Genomic DNA, 7,412 nt, shown 5'->3' with positions numbered 1-7,412 from the left:
CATTGAAAAAGATGTATCAAATCGTGTACCAGAAGCGAGTGAGTCTTCCCAACCACTTCACTTTGCCGTACGGTCACGTCGATATTGGTGAGCATATAAAAAGGGACAATATGCAAGGCCGATAGTTCATTCTCACTACCAAGACCAAGCGAACAAGACGAATCCTTTAAAAACGACATCATTCAAGTTCGGGGATTGTAAATGTTTGTACCTCCCCATAGTATAACTAGTAGTGAATGGATAAAACCCATGTATTGCGACGGAAAATGTCCGGAATGAAACTGTAAGTGTCCATGCGGTTACCTTTGTAATTGCGTAACGGAGTTTGCAGTGGAGTACGGTGCTGTGCCTTGCAATGAAAGCGATGCAGTAAAGCATCATGGGAACTTTGTTCTCACTACTACTACCACTACACCTATCATGGAAAGTGATGCTTTGCGAGTCAAACCTGACGGATGCGAAAGCGATGCCGCTCATTATCGTGGACACTTTACTGGTTTTCATTGTGGATGTCAACCTTCACGTCTACCACCCTACGGATGTCATCCAGCCCTGAGCAAACTCCTGTCGAGGTCACCCTACCCTCATCGAAACGAACCTGTGAAAGACGAATATTCGTCCCCTGTGTGTTTGCCTGAATAATGCAACTTTGAAAATCGTTTTCAATCGTTCAAAGGAAAATGGCCTAAATATCTGGGAGGACCTACCCCCGAAGAATTAGCCAGAGCCGGATTTTCAACTTGGGCGAAGGGGATAAAGTGAAGTGCTTCAGTTGCGGTGTGTCACTTCACCAGTGTGAACAACAAGATTCAGCCTACCTGGAACATGCTCGATGGTCCCCGAATTGTCACTATTTACCTTTAGTGGGACAATATCAGTAATCCCTGAATGGATACTTTACAAGAGAACATTCGTGGTTTGCCTGTGGAGTTGAGAGAACGCATTTACCGAGAACTGGTCAAATTTCAAGTGAAACGTAAAGAACAACTGTATCCGTTACGTCACCGGTGTTTAAACCACTGGTACCTGAATGCTATAAGAGGACTGATTCATGAGAAAGTGTTCCAGTGGTCAGACCTTGTTAAACACTTCGAGGACGAGAACGATCAACATGTTCATGATTTTCGTTACTTCGAGATACACCTACTGCAACGAATTGAGGAAGAAGAGTGGGAGGATTACCGAAATCTTTTATGCAACATCTGCTTAGTGGAAGAGGAAACTTCTGAACGAACTCTGAACTGTAGGTTAGTGCTTGGAGCATTTAGATTCCCTACTGGAGAACGATTAACTCCGGGTTGAAAGTACATTTATTGCTTCCGAAAAAAAAGAGGGTATAAAAACAGGCTGACATGCCACGGCTTTCATCAAAAGTGATTCAACAGATTCCGTGGAAGGGAATCAAAGACACTATTCAAACAGTGGAAGATTACCAACACTTAGAACGACAACTGTATCCGTTGAATTTAGGTCGACGTGTGGTGTGTGTCTTAGTGACTTGTGTTCTGGGATTTCGTTTACCAGCCGATTCCTTGTGGATTCTTTACGAACAGTACTTACCACACAAACATGAAAGTTGTGTCTTTAAATGGTCACGAGAGACTCATTTTGCTCAAAGTCTTGCGGTTTTATCTGGATACTTCTCGACCTCTACGGGAAGAAAAGATTCGTCAACTTTTAGGTACCGAAGAGGTGTATGACGATGTGCGTGTAGCTTGTGCCTTACATCCCCATTGGATAGATGTACGTGACTGGAAAAATTGGGGTTTTGAGGCTTGGACCCAAGAAGTGGCCCAGTAGGCTCGAGAGTTGTGATCCAAAATTTCAATGTCCAAGGAAAAAAGTCACTCTTAAATCTGTGTTAGTGACAGTGCCAGAAGAACCCGTCACCGAGGACAACCATTCCCTTCAGGACAGGACTGTCATAGACATTCCTGAAAGACTATTCCGGGAGGACACTTGTGTGACATTACACCATGTAGAACCTTTAAGAACATTACACCCTGTCGCTAGGACAACTTGGTTACTAAAAACATGTTGTACAGAGACTTGTTTATATTCCACTTTGATCGTTTTAATGGGCATTTTATCGTTGTACTTAAGCATTTGGCTTTTATGTATTTTAGTCTTTCGTGTTTATTTTTAAAAAATCAATAAACGTGTCCTGAAAAAGTATAAAAACTCTTGTCTTGTCTGCCTTCGCGTCACAAGTGACATTCCTTGCACTATGGCTACCTCTGCTGTCTCTGCTCCCTCTTCCTCCACTTTCAAAGTCATCGACGAACACTTAGATCGTGCCAGTTGGGAGGCTTTGTATCTTCGTCATCCCTTTAACGTGCTCATTGCTGGACCTAGCGGTTCAGGCAAAACCATATTTGTCAAACGTTTGATCGAACATAAACATCATTTGATCGACCGTCCACCTCAACGAACCGTGTGGTGTTACAAAGAGTGGCAATCGGCGTACAGCCTCTTGCGATTCCATCGTGTTTGTGGAAGGCATTCCTAACGAAGACGACGGAATCGTATCTGACCCCCGTCAAACTCATCTGGTCATTTTCGACGACATGTTAGGAGAAGACGAAGAAGAAATTAAACTTTGGTTTACGCGCAAAGGGCATCATCGTAATGCCAGTGTCATTTACATTACTCAAAATTTGTTTCAACAAAGTAAAGCTCATCGCACCATCAGTCTCAATGCTCATTACGTGGTCTTGTTTAAAAACCCTCGAGATAAATCGCAAGTGCAAGTCTTAGCCAAACAGTTAGGAACACCTTGGCTAACTCAGGCGTACGACGATGCCACTCAAACTCCACACGCCTATTTACTCGTCGATTTGAAACCCACTATCCCCGATTATTTGCGATTTCGTACCCATTTGTTTCACCCCTGGTGTCAAGACGGAGGGCCTGTCCTGTACATGTCTCCGTCCTCGATTTAACCAAAAAAATCTATAAAAACCTCAGACACTTTTCGTCTGTCTCACACAGCGTCAACATGACGTCCCTTCAATCTCATCTTCCAGTCAAATTGATTCGTTATCAGTCGCAAACAAACTCCAGAAATACGTGCTCGTGTCTTAGAAGCCAGTCTCAAAGAAGTCTTACGATGGTTTGCGGTGACAGCACGTCAATTACTGCAAGGTATCATTCAGATTCCTCATCAAACCAAACGCTTTTTTGATAGAAACAATGTGGCTTTGACCCAACTGGCTGATCCCCGCATTGACACTCAAACCAAAAAGCAAATCCTTTTGAAACCTGGAGGGAGCGGTACTCTAGGAGGTGTCATCATTCGCTCCCTCTTAAAATGGGATCCTAATGCTCCCAAAGCTCTCCCCAAGAAAAAAGCAAGTCCCATAAAAGCCAAACGAAGCCCCAAGAAGAAAAAGAGCAACGGTGTCAAGACCAGGTCACAACCCCAGAAAAAGAAAAGCCCACAGAAAAAGAAACAGAGAAGTCCCCAGAAAAAGAAAAGCCCAATACACTGCATACCTACGCATCCAATCCGTGGCTTTGACCAAAATCCGACAACGAAAGTGGCTAGACAACCCCCAAACTAACGCGCTTGTTTTGCTCTTAATGCCTTTAAGACTCTCAATTTGATGAAACTAGCGCCCTAAATTGTAAACTAGCGCGCAAGTTTGTAATTTTCAATCATCCAATGAAATGAGTCATACCATTACATATCCGGAAAGACTGAATGGCACGGGGGCTCTTTGATTTAAAGACATTGCAGAAAGTGATGACAGAGAAAGGTTTCTGTAGTTAATTCAGGGCTTGGTAGACTATTGTTACAGAATTGTTTATGATTTGACATAAATAGGATGTATTGATCTGAATGTTTTTTTAAATTTCATATATTTATACATACTGGTAAACGATCGTTTGTTTTAACCGCTACGTGTTATTATAGTCAGTTATTGTTATTACTCATGGTGTTTATACTTTAAATCACGCAAAGAATTTCATTTTAAAAACGTAGTCCTTGAAATCACATAACTGATTATAAGTGAGCAGAACATAAATATTTATATTTATTTCATTTGTTCGCTCTGATTATGTATCTTTTTCATGCTATCTGTTTAATATTAACTCAATAATTGCACTTGTAGTTTGTTTAGTATTATTAATTAAATACAGCATGTATATGGTAATGAAAGTTTTAAACTACAAGTCAAGACAGATTACAGTTTATTATTTGCTACATATTTTGATCAAAGTTTACCAATCATATATTAAATTTCTAAAATTTAGTCATGACATCATTCCTTGATAATGCTTACATGTAAAATAAATTATGCTGGGTGATTTTGTTGAAGTTTATAATTTTCCCCATTTGATGGGGGGGGGGGGGGGTTTACATTGGCAAGGGGGAGTTTTGTTTTTTTTATCGTATTTTGTTGCCTACATCTGGCTTTGAGAGAAAATAGCAACATAAAGATACAAAATGTAATAAAATTCAGTCTCTATATCTATTTTGTTTCACAAAACTATATATAAAAACACTTCATATCTCACTGATAGACAAAAGATGTATCTCTCAGATTTATATTCAAATGTAATTGCTTTTGCTTTCATAATAAATATCATGTAACTATTTGTTGGCCAAAGTTTTAAACCTGTATTAAATAAACAGTTATGTTGACACTGAGGTAGGTTTAGTTTTTAACTTGCAGTATCTTTATAAATGAAAGATGTATCTAACGGTTAACATGGAAGTAATAATTTGGACATAATCGACATAGCTGTCGGAAGTTCTGAAATATTAGTGGGGCCAGCCGCGAATAGGAAATCATAAATCGCTTACACACTTTTCAATAAAATCATTTTCTGAAAATACTTTTCTCTTTTAGACTCTCAAGGTAAACTCGTTGTTTAATTTCAAAGTTGTTTTTATTGGTGTTTTCAGGCTTACATCGCTGCTTCCTTTAGAAAATGTGCTAGCTAGAGCCTCTGCTATAAACAACAGAAAACAAATTAAGCAAATGGAATTTAATTAATAGAAAAGCAAGAAAAGTAAGTAGACCTCTGCGGAACCGCACTAACGAATTCATTGAACACAAATTCATATCTAACTGGTTGACATGTCCCTTGTGAATATGCATGATCATGAAGTGATTCAGCCTAGGTTGGCTGATTGTTGGTCATATCAAGGCATTGTTGGAAAGGTTAATGAGGATAAGACGTAAAAGTTTGATAAATTCCAGGTACGTGTCTTTCTCTGCCGAAGAAAGGTTGCTGAAAAAATCCATCACTTCTTGGCCTGAATGAAGAGAAGAATTGACTTTTAAATGAATCACTTCCTCTTTTGATTAAATCATGTTTAATTTGTGGAAGACTTTAGACACCAATCTAATGTGTACGTCATTGACCCCTCCATTTTGCGAGAAACACTGACTCCATGGAGCTAATCATCAGATAGCCAGGTTTATCAAACCGCCTAGTGATGGCTCCCACAAGATTGTTGATGCAAAGAATATCCTACGGTAGTATCAGATGACATCTTCCTTGAAGTGTGACTATTGAATGCATCATCATATCTTAGAGGAAGCTTTTACTTTTCTGGAGAACACAAATTTAGCCACCAAACTGTGTGCCTTGAGTAGTGATGTCTCCCTAAATAGGCTGAAAAATTCTTCACTTCCGATGCTCTGCAGAGTACAGATAGTTTTCTTTGATTGTTCTTGTCCTTCGGAATAACTAATATTTTTGTTCGGCAGGGCACGACTCAAATTATCAGCGTGTCCAAATGTCACGATGGCTAGCTGAATGCAAAAAAAAAAAAAATGAAAGTATTCGGATGTTGCCATCATGGATTCCACACCAAGAAGCCGTGCTTTGGTCTCAGTGTCACTGGAACATTCTCTTGCTTTTTCCCACGTGAGATTCAATTCTGCGTAATTCTCTGCAATTGAATGAAAAGTGTCTACTTTCACAGTCCAGCGAGTTGGGAGTGTTCTTATGCCAGGTGTGGGGACGAGAGATTCCTCCCTGATGCTTTCGAAAAGTTATTGTCTTTTAGGCGAGTACTTGATCAGTTTGGTCACCTCGTGGGTCACTTCAAGTGCACTTTTCATAATGGAACAGTTTGTCGTCATATAAGCAATAGACAATGTCCATAACAATGGTTGAATATGCAGCGTGGTTACTTTGATTGGAATTTGATCTTGCCAGACGTTGTAGGCGACGTCATAGCACTCATTTTTGTTAGTAAAAATGACTTAAGAATATTGAGAACACTCACGCGACTTCTGCAAATTAAGACAAGATGGCGTGGTTCGTAAACACCCCCACCCTACGTTTCGTGCTAATTATCTTATCCTAACAAATTCAATACAGTTAACCAATACCAACAAGCAGCTGTACGCCAAGGCTACCAGTGCAGTAATTGCCCAAGGTTCTGTGGGGGACTGGTTCCAGACAACAGTGGGAGTGCGTCAAGGCTGTCTCCTGTCACCCACGCTTTTCAACATCTACTTAGAGCGCATCATGAGCGAAGCCCTGGAAAACCACTGTGGGACAGTCAGCATTGGAGGGCGTAACATCACCAACCTCCGCTTTGCAGACGACATGGATGGGCTGGCAGGCAGTGAAGACGAGCTTGCCACCTTAGTGAAGAACCTGGATGAAACATCTTCCAGATTTGACATGGAGATAAACGCTGAGAAGACAAAGCTGATGTCAAATAGTGGCAAACAAATCTCAGCCAAGATTAAAGTCAGAGGACATGAACTGGAAACAGTAAGCCAGTTCAAATATCTTGGTTCCATAATCACCGAAGAGGGATCAAGAGCAGAAATTTTGTCAAGAGCAGCACAAACAATGGCAGCTATGTCAAAGCTAAGACCCATCTGGAGAGACAAGAATATCTGTCTGAAAACTAAAATCAGACTATTGCGAGCTCTAGTCATCTCATTCTTTTTGTACTCATGTGAGGCATGGACCCTGACAGCAGAATTACAACGAAGAATCCAGTCACTTGAAATGAGATGCTACAGAACCATCCTTGGAATCTCTTACATGGACCACATCACAAATGAAGAAGTGCGTAACACCATCAGGCGCGAAGTAGGTCAATATGAGGACCTCCTCACCACCGTCAAAAAGAGGAAGCTGAAATGGTATGGCCATGTCACTACAGCCAACAGTCTATCCACAACAGTCCTGCAGGGCAGCGTCCAGGGTGGCAGAAGGAGGTAGACAGAGAAAAAAGGGGACTGACAACATCACAGAATGGACCAGAAAAAGTTTTGCGGAGACACAGGCATTGGCACATGATCGAGACAAGTGGAGGGAACTGGTCAGATGTTCAGCAGCACAGTGCCTCGACGACCACACAAAGGTCATGAGACTGATGATGATCATGATGATGATGAACAAATTCAGCATATGTGAGACATTCCAAATGT

This window comes from Sinohyriopsis cumingii, chromosome 13 (assembly GCF_028554795.1).
Source record: "Sinohyriopsis cumingii isolate HCF-2022 chromosome 13, ASM2855479v2, whole genome shotgun sequence".
Taxonomy (NCBI): domain Eukaryota; kingdom Metazoa; phylum Mollusca; class Bivalvia; order Unionida; family Unionidae; genus Sinohyriopsis; species Sinohyriopsis cumingii.
This window is presented reverse-complemented; position numbering follows the sequence as displayed.